The sequence below is a fragment of the Amphiura filiformis genome, chromosome 4 (genome assembly GCF_039555335.1).
Source record: "Amphiura filiformis chromosome 4, Afil_fr2py, whole genome shotgun sequence".
Taxonomy (NCBI): domain Eukaryota; kingdom Metazoa; phylum Echinodermata; class Ophiuroidea; order Amphilepidida; family Amphiuridae; genus Amphiura; species Amphiura filiformis.
The window spans coordinates 12,969,569-12,978,838 of NC_092631.1; positions in this window are offsets into that span (position 1 = coordinate 12,969,569).

Sequence of the window (9,270 nt, forward strand, 5' to 3'; positions counted from 1 at the left end):
GCAGTTAGAGGATATGCTTCATGTAGGCCAGGGGTGTGACTTGGAGCTTTGATGCTTGAGGATAGGTGATGTAGGTCTTGAGGCAGGGTTGGTTTGGGCACATTGGCATGGCAGTTAGAGGATATGCTTCATGTAGGCCAGGGGTGTGACTTGGAGCTTTGATGCTTGAGGATAGGTGATGTAGGTCTTGAGGCAGGGTTGGTTTAGGCACATTGGCATGGCAGTTAGAGGATATGCTTCATGTAGGCCAGGGGTGTGACTTGGAGCTTTGATGCTTGAGGATAGATGATGTAGGTCTTGAGGCAGGGTTGGTTTGGGCACATTGGCATGGCAGTTAGAGGATATGCTTCATGTAGGCCAGGGGTGTGACTTGGAGCTTTGATGCTTGGGGATAGGTGATGTAGGTCTTGAGGCAGGGTTGGTTTGGGCACATTGGCATGGCAGTTAGAGGATATGCTTCATGTAGGCCAGGGGTGTGACTTGGAGCTTTGATGCTTGAGGATAGGTGATGTAGGTCTTGAGGCAGGGTTGGTTTAGGCACATTGGCATGGCAGTTAGAGGATATGCTTCATGTAGGCCAGGGGTGTGACTTGGAGCTTTGATGCTTGAGGATAGGTGATGTAGGTCTTGAGGCAGGGTTGGTTTGGGCACATTGGCATGGCAGTTAGAGGATATGCTTCATGTAGGCCAGGGGTGTGACTTGGAGCTTTGATGCTTGAGGATAGGTGATGTAGGTCTTGAGGCAGGGTTGGTTTGGGCACATTGGCATGGCAGTTAGAGGATATGCTTCATGTAGGCCAGGGGTGTGACTTGGAGCTTTGATGCTTGAGGATAGGTGATGTAGGTCTTGAGGCAGGGTTGGTTTGGGCACATTGGCATGGCAGTTAGAGGATATGCTTCATGTAGGCCAGGGGTGTGACTTGGAGCTTTGATGCTTGAGGATAGGTGATGTAGGTCTTGAGGCAGGGTTGGTTTGGGCACATTGGCATGGCAGTTAGAGGATATGCTTCATGTAGGCCAGGGGTGTGACTTGGAGCTTTGATGCTTGGGGATAGGTGATGTAGGTCTTGAGGCAGGGTTGGTTTGGGCACATTGGCATGGCAGTTAGAGGATATGCTTCATGTAGGCCAGGGGTGTGACTTGGAGCTTTGATGCTTGGGGATAGGTGATGTAGGTCTTGAGGCAGGGTTGGTTTAGGCACATTGGCATGGCAGTTAGAGGATATGCTTCATGTAGGCCAGGGGTGTGACTTGGAGCTTTAACTGCTTGGAGATAGGCCATGTTTTGAGACGGGGTGGTTTTAGAGCATTGGCATGACAGATCGAGGATATGCTTCAGACAAGGTGACAGGATTGGAACATGATAGAGTGTTAGGTGCAGCCCTTAAATTAAACTTTTGAAGGGGTAACCAATACAAGGCAATATAAAACTGACATCGAGGCGAAACATGCTGAGAGTAATACTACTACAGAGGATAAGCTTGGAGGCTGATAGTAGGTTTGAGGAACCCAAATCTAATAAAGAGCTTTCTGGAAAATGTATCAACAGCAAATGTCATCTCCTGTTTTAATCTTGTCCCAGGAAAAGATTATTTTTCTTTCTCTTTTTTATGCATGTGTTGCATTTTCCAAACCTCTTGATATAAAATTGTTAAGTTCAAATCAGTTTATTAGAAGTCGATATAAAGCATTATAAAGTATTTAAATTCTGTCAGTATAAGTCGATCAATTTAAGGCACATATTACTGTTATGATTGAGTTGCAACCAGTATTTATATCAAAAAAATTTGAAATATTTTTGGTGATTGCTTCAAGTCTCTAGCAATTCTTTTGTTAAGTGATAAATTTTGTATGCAGAAAGCTTCACTGTTTCAGTCTCTTTTCTCTATCTAATAAACTTGAAATGAATTCTATTTTTAGAAGAGTGTTCTATTTTTCAGTAGTAATTTTTGTTCCAAATGTCATACTGTAGAAAAAGGATTGATTGGGGAAAGAAAGAATATGTGCACTTGCAGCACTTTATTCTTTACAAAATGGGCAAGATTGTTTTGTAATATATATTGAAATGTGAGGCTAAAAAATGATACAGGATATTGTATTCGATATTGGACTATTAATGGAAAGGAGCATGCTAGGGATCACAAAAAGAGACAGAAAAACAAATAAGTGGATCAGAAGCATGACACAGGTCACCGATGTCATCCAGACTGTGAAACAAAAGAAGTGGTCTTGGGCTGGTCACCTCTAGCTTAAACATCAGATGGACAATAGACCAAATTGGTTACAGAATGGATACTTCTAAAAATGGTACACCCAGGAAGACAGAAAGTAAGATGGAGAGATAAAATTACAAAATTTCTTGATGTAACCTGGATGAGAAAGACGTGGGATAAATCAGAGTGGCGTCACCTTGGAGAGGCCTTCACTCTGCAGTGGGTCAACGATGGCTTAGGATGATGATGTTGATTATTGGACTATATCGGCGGGAATTGTTAGGTTTTGACCACTACGCTGAAAAGTAGACCCAGGTTGACCTTTCTGGTCTATATTGTGCATGTTAAATTAAGTGTAGATAAATTATAGGACTTAAATAATTATTTGTGATACTTATGGCGAGTTGTACAAGACAGTTCTCAAAATAAAATATATTGATATTAATCTGTGATGTTATAAGGCCCGCCGGTTACGAGCTGATCAAACTATAGTATGTATTTATTGACAGAAGAGGTGAAAAAGTTCACTGAACATTTCAGATATGAACCCCAACAAACTTATTGGACTAGTATCTATCAACTGATATAGACAGAAGAGGAGAAAAAAAAGTTCACTGAACATTTCAGATATGTACCCTGAACTTAGTTGACTTTAAACAATCTACCAACTGATCTAGACACAACATACTGAACATGAGCAACAATATTAGTATTTTGCATCATTGCCTACCCTCAGTGCATGTCTGAATCCATTACAGCTAAACAAAACAAAAATATGTGACTTTAAACACAAGCACTGTTAACGAGCCATGGGCACACCTTATTGATATTCAGTTTGCTGTCTTCAGTAGACAGTAAATAAATAGATACTGCTCATCCTTGGTAAAGTGCACTGTATACAAGCATATGTTCAACCATCACACAACCTTGTCACACAGTACAGGTTATCTCCTAATTCTACTCTCTTATTGTAAAAGAGTGAAAAGCGTGGATCTCTAAAAGAGTGTGAAGAGTGCAAATTACTCAAAAAGAGTGAATATCACTCATAAAAGAGTGAAAACCACTCCTAAAATAGTGGAAGCCACTCTTTCAAGGTATGATACTCCTTTTCAAGTAATGTCCCGTACATGTATATCATATACCTTGAAAGAGTGGTTTCCAATCATTTGAGAGTGGTTTTTACTCTTTTAGGAGCAATTTTCACTCTTCTCACCCTTTTGGAGAGTGAGTTTTTCACTCTTTTCATTAAGAGAATAAGGGATAACTTTAGAGGAGTGGTCCTCCCCCCTTCCTTAATCTTTACTCTGACCATTTACCCCTCCATTATTATTGTCATATATATAGCAATTTAGAACTAATATTTTATAGCAACACTTAAAAAATATAGACAGAACTTACTTCATCAGCATATTATGCAATGAATGGAGAACAGCTTGAAACTAAATACCGCAAGCTCTTGAGCAAGACCTAAAGAAACTGCTGCCACTGCAAGGTATGATTTATTAGGGTTAGATTGTAGGGTTAGGGTTGATTTTGGGGTTATGATTAGAGGCAAGCGGTTATGGTTAGAATTTGGGTTTAGGTGGGATCATTATTTTTAATGTTACATCCAAGAAGCTTATTGTAATTTATTCTTTGTTTTAGTAAATATTAAACAATATAAAGTATAACACTTTTCTGTATGGCAAAAATTACATGTGCTGACATTTCCACAGTATAACAACTTGATGCATATGTGTTTCATTTGTTTTTTGTTTTTACATATCTTTAATCTTTAGTTAAAGTCTGTTATACTCAAAGGTCATACATCATTTTTAAAACCCAGTTTAGAGGTATTTCTTTAGTGCAACAATTCACCGCCTGCATTTCATTTGATATGTGACCTACATAGAGAACACCAGGCTGTAAAATATAATAAACAAATAAATGGATAGATAATTCAATATATGCCCCAGTGAATCAAAAAGCAGTGAACTGTTATCAACTAACTACCCTATGATACTGAAAGTCAGAGATTAAAGAGCAAAAAAAGCAATGGGTTGAGATTTAAATTGCACCTACTTCTCATTAAAAGGAAAAGTTTGGGATGTTTCTGTTGAAATCCACACACCCCCTATGGAAAACAAAACCTTCAATCTCCCACACAGGGGGTGTGGATTGCAAATGGAGTTGCCTATTCTGGTAACCAATTAGAATTTCACACTCCATATGTGGAAGATAAAGAGCATGTCTTCCATAGGGGGTGTATGGCTTTCAGCTGGAATAGCCAATTCATCAGTGAGTATAAATGGGTTAATTTAATCGTAGCAGCTCATTGTTTTAGTAAAAACAACTCGAGAGATTTCAGGTTATTTTTTTGTAACTGCATGTTTACCTTGTTTTTCCAAATTGGATTGCCTTGCTCACATGTATTTTTTGTTGCTGGCATAAATTCCTCAAAAATCAAAGAAAAAAACCCACAGTTCTCAAATTTTGTTACATTTTATGGAAATTATTTGCCTATAATTTCTGTTTCTTGAAGACACAATAGATAGTCAATTATCACATCGTAGCCAAAGAATCCAACAATAGTTGACTTTGCAACCCCAGTAACCGTTATAAACATACACTAAGCCAAAAAAGAAACTTATAATTTTTCACAGGGTCATATCTTAAAATCCTGTCCATCAAAATTAACCAAAATTACACACAGGATTGCCTCAATACTTTACTCTAAACACATGTCACTAACTATGCAGTTGTCCAACTGACACAACAGCCAAATGCACTGACGTGCAACACCTTCCTGGACCACATTCACAGCGCAATAGATTTTTTTGGCTGGGTTCCAATTAATCGCCTTTGAATGTGATCCCGGAAGCTGTTCCGTGTCAGTGCATTTTACTGTTGTGTCAGTTGGACAACTGCTTGGTTACTGACATGTGTTTAGAGTAGAGTATTGAAGTAATCCTGCGTGTAATGTTCATGTGCAGGCGAATAATTGGAACCCAGCCAAAGAAATCTGTTGCGCTGTGAATGTGGTCCAGGAAGATGTTGTATGTCAGTGCATTTTGCTGTTGTGTCAGTTGGACAACTGTTTGGTTACTGACCAGTGTTTAGAGTAGAGTATTGAAGTAATCCTGTTTGCAATTTTTGTTCATTTTTATGGAGAGGATTTTAAGATATGACCTTGTGAAAAATTATAAGTTTCTTTTTTGGCTTAGTGTATAATTAAACCCTGAGAAAGTGTGGAAACAGGTTATGAAAACTATGTCAAATGAGCGCTGAAGATAATATCTGATAAGAAGAGTAACCAAATTCAGATCAAAATATTTATATTGGAACATTTGCATTTATGATGTGAAGTCTGATGTCTTTCCTGTAATCTGTACGTGAAAAGATTCTAATTTTTGTCTTGAATATTAACGGAAGCTTAAGAAATATGGACTATACATATCTTATAATTGTTTGACTGCACTCCAATTTCACAAACACATCCTCTACATACTTGTACAGTGAAATATTAGACATCTATAGCCTAAAAAGATTTGTGTGATGAAGACACAATTGAGAAATAAGACATTTGTTGAATGTGTATACTAAAGTAAATTCAATTAATACAAGGCAATGTAAACTTCAATATTGTCTGGTAGCTGCAGAGTATCGTTGAAGCAATATAAGTCTTGGAATTATCTTCAATCTCTGCCGGTGGGAACAAAAATCCTGACATAAAGAAATCTGTGACAAATATTGCACTTACTGAAAGCTCTATTCAGTTGTGTTAAGTTACTTTGTTGTTTTTAAGTTTATATATTTATTAACATGTCAATTTTTTAAATATTGTAATGGTTTGCTTGATTTAATTAAATCATTTCTTTCTTTTTTTTCTTTGTCTCTTTCTTTCTTTTTCTTTCTTTCTTTTTTTCTTTCTTTCTTTCTTTCTTTCTTTCTTTTTATCTTTCTTTCTTTCTTTCTTTCTTTCTTCCTTTCTTTTCTTTCAAAGCTTAGTTTGGTACATGATTGCATGTGTTCATTAGTTTTCTAAATTAGATTTGGAAGCCAATTTTACCTATAAATATGCACTCTGTCTCTTGGTGCTACTTGCTACAGTAAAATCTACTTCTAGAAGAAATGAAAAGACCAATAACTTTCAAACCAGTGTCTTTTATTTCCTTGGGGCATGCACGATTGCCGTTGTGGTGATTCAAAATATTGCACAGACCATTTCTCATTAAGTTAGATATTTTTAGGGAAGAAATCACATTTGTATGTGGACTCATTTTAGACTTTGAAAGTAGGTCGTTTATTGTGATGCGGTCAAGAAAGACCAATAGATTGTGTAATATGATATTACCAGATTACTGTCATGAGGGTGCTGTGAATAATGATGGCAACTCATGGAACATTACTTTGACAAAGATAGAAACTGACTGCCTCGATTTAATGTAAATAGGAGAGAATACCAGCATTGGCAATATTAAATTTGATAAAAGGTCTTGCGAAAATAGAGAATAACATCATTGGCAATATCAGACTTGATAAAAGGTCTTGGGACAATAGAGAATTAGAGCATTGGCGACATGGTCTTGAGAAAATATTTTAATTGTTTCAAACAGATTCACCTGATATGTTTAAGACTAAGATTGGAAGATAATTGTTTCATAATTGTTGTAGTGGTAGCCTTGTAAATTTTTAGGGTTAGTTTTCTTGTGGTGTACTTGTTATTTAAATTCTGTTAGACAGATTACATTTCTATCATGCACAAAAATCATCCATGTTGCAAGAAGAGCTCAAGCAAAGAGTAATGAAACCAAATAACAGTAAATATATGAAAATAAGCAATAAAGAATAAATTATATTTGGCAAGTTTAAGAGGTGATTTAAATGATTCAAGAAAAGAACTATATAGTACAAGAGCAATGTAATGGAAAGATAACAGCAATATCTGATTTTGAAATATACCCGTGTCACATCAGCTAATATAAAATGGAACATTTTCATCTACATTTGGAGCAAAATTGAATAAAAGTATCCATTCTATTTCACCTTGCACTGATCACATTCTCAAGTCTGACATTTTATCAGTGTTTTCATCAAATGTAATGCAATATACCAAGCCTCTTAACTTTATTTTCCTGGTGTGTTCTTTAATTTCTAGCATTTGATGTTAGTCCGAGTGACTTGGCTTCTTGTCATGGGCAATCCAGACGCCCTAGTTTACTCTACTCACAAACACAAAAATGTCATTTTCAGTTTTGATCTTTTATTTGTTATTTCATTATTGATATGTGTGCGATTGTTTCAAAATGATGCACTTTTAAGGTAAAGGACTTCAGAATAAGCCTTTTTATGAAAGTATCAATTCCCCGGCCAATCAAACTTAAAATTGAATTTATCTTGCATACATTTTGGAAATGTAATTTATAGTCAGGGAAAAAGTTACATCTTTCCTTAACTTAAATAAGCTTATAGTCGGTGTGGTAAGAGGGTTTAGTTTACAACACTCCCCTCCCCCACCCGGGATTTAATGACAGCTATTTTTTCTATATCTTTGCAGAATTAGTATTTGACACTCACTCTCCCTCTAGGCCTCTGTGAAACATTCAGGTTGAACCTTTCTCAGAGGGTGTATTAAATTCAAATGGTGCTACCTCATGTGTTCATTCTATTTGCAACTCCCCCTGTTGAAGATATTTCCAAAATTTTACACAGGGGTAATGTTGATTTTAAGTAGAATAGCGCATTCATTGCAAGTAAAATAAGTCCATATTGGTGTGGATTTTGGAAGACTACAAAGTGTGCCCGACTGCACCATCATAAATTCCAATAATCAACCTCATTCACTCATGTTGACTACAAAGTGTGCCCGACTGCACCATCATAAATTCCAATAATCAACCTCATTCACTCATGTTGACTACAAAGTGTGCCCGACTGCACCATCATAAATTCCAATAATCAACCTCATTCACTCATGTTGACTACAAAGTGTGCCCGACTGCACCATCATAAATTCCAATAATCAACCTCATTCACTCATGTTGACTACAAAGTGTGCCCGACTGCACCATCATAAATTCCAATAATCAACCTCATTCACTCATGTTGACTACAAAGTGTGCCCGACTGCACCATCATAAATTCCAATAATCAACCTCATTCACTCATGTTGACTACAAAGTGTGCCCGACTGCACCATCATAAATTCCAATAATCAACCTCATTCACTCATGTTGACTACAAAGTGTGCCCGACTGCACCATCATAAATTCCAATAATCAACCTCATTCACTCATGTTGACTACAAAGTGTGCCCGACTGCACCATCATAAATTCCAATAATCAACCTCATTCACTCATGTTGACTACAAAGTGTGCCCGACTGCACCATCATAAATTCCAATAATCAACCTCATTCACTCATGTTGACTACAAAGTGTGCCCGACTGCACCATCATAAATTCCAATAATCAACCTCATTCACTCATGTTGACTACAAAGTGTGCCCGACTGCACTATCATAAATTCCAATAATCAACCTCATTCACTCATGTTGACTACAAAGTGTGCCCGACTGCACCATCATAAATTCCAATAATCAACCTCATTCACTCATGTTATATTACTCAATATTTCATTTTAAAGTGTGACTTAGCTGTGGATGATAAAACAATCTCCATATGGTCTTCAACATAAGATACTGTGACTAACTAATCTTATCAAAATCATTTTTTCACAGCGGATACATTTTGTTGCATCCTAATCAAAATTTCTTTGACAACTAAATTCCTTTTGATCACACATGAGATTATAATGGTGAAATAATATCAATCATTCAATGCTAGGACATGTAATGATATTAATAATTCAACAATGCTGGCACATGGTTGTGCCAGCATATTAAATTCACAAGACCAGATCAAAAGCTATTATGCTAAAATAGAGATACTTACGATACTAGAAGTGAATGATTCAATGTCATAAATGCTTGCCACAGGCTTGAATTCTCTCTAGAGAGGCAGTTAAGCATATCATTTAAAATTAACCAATGTAAACATATTTCGAGTGATTTCGAAGAC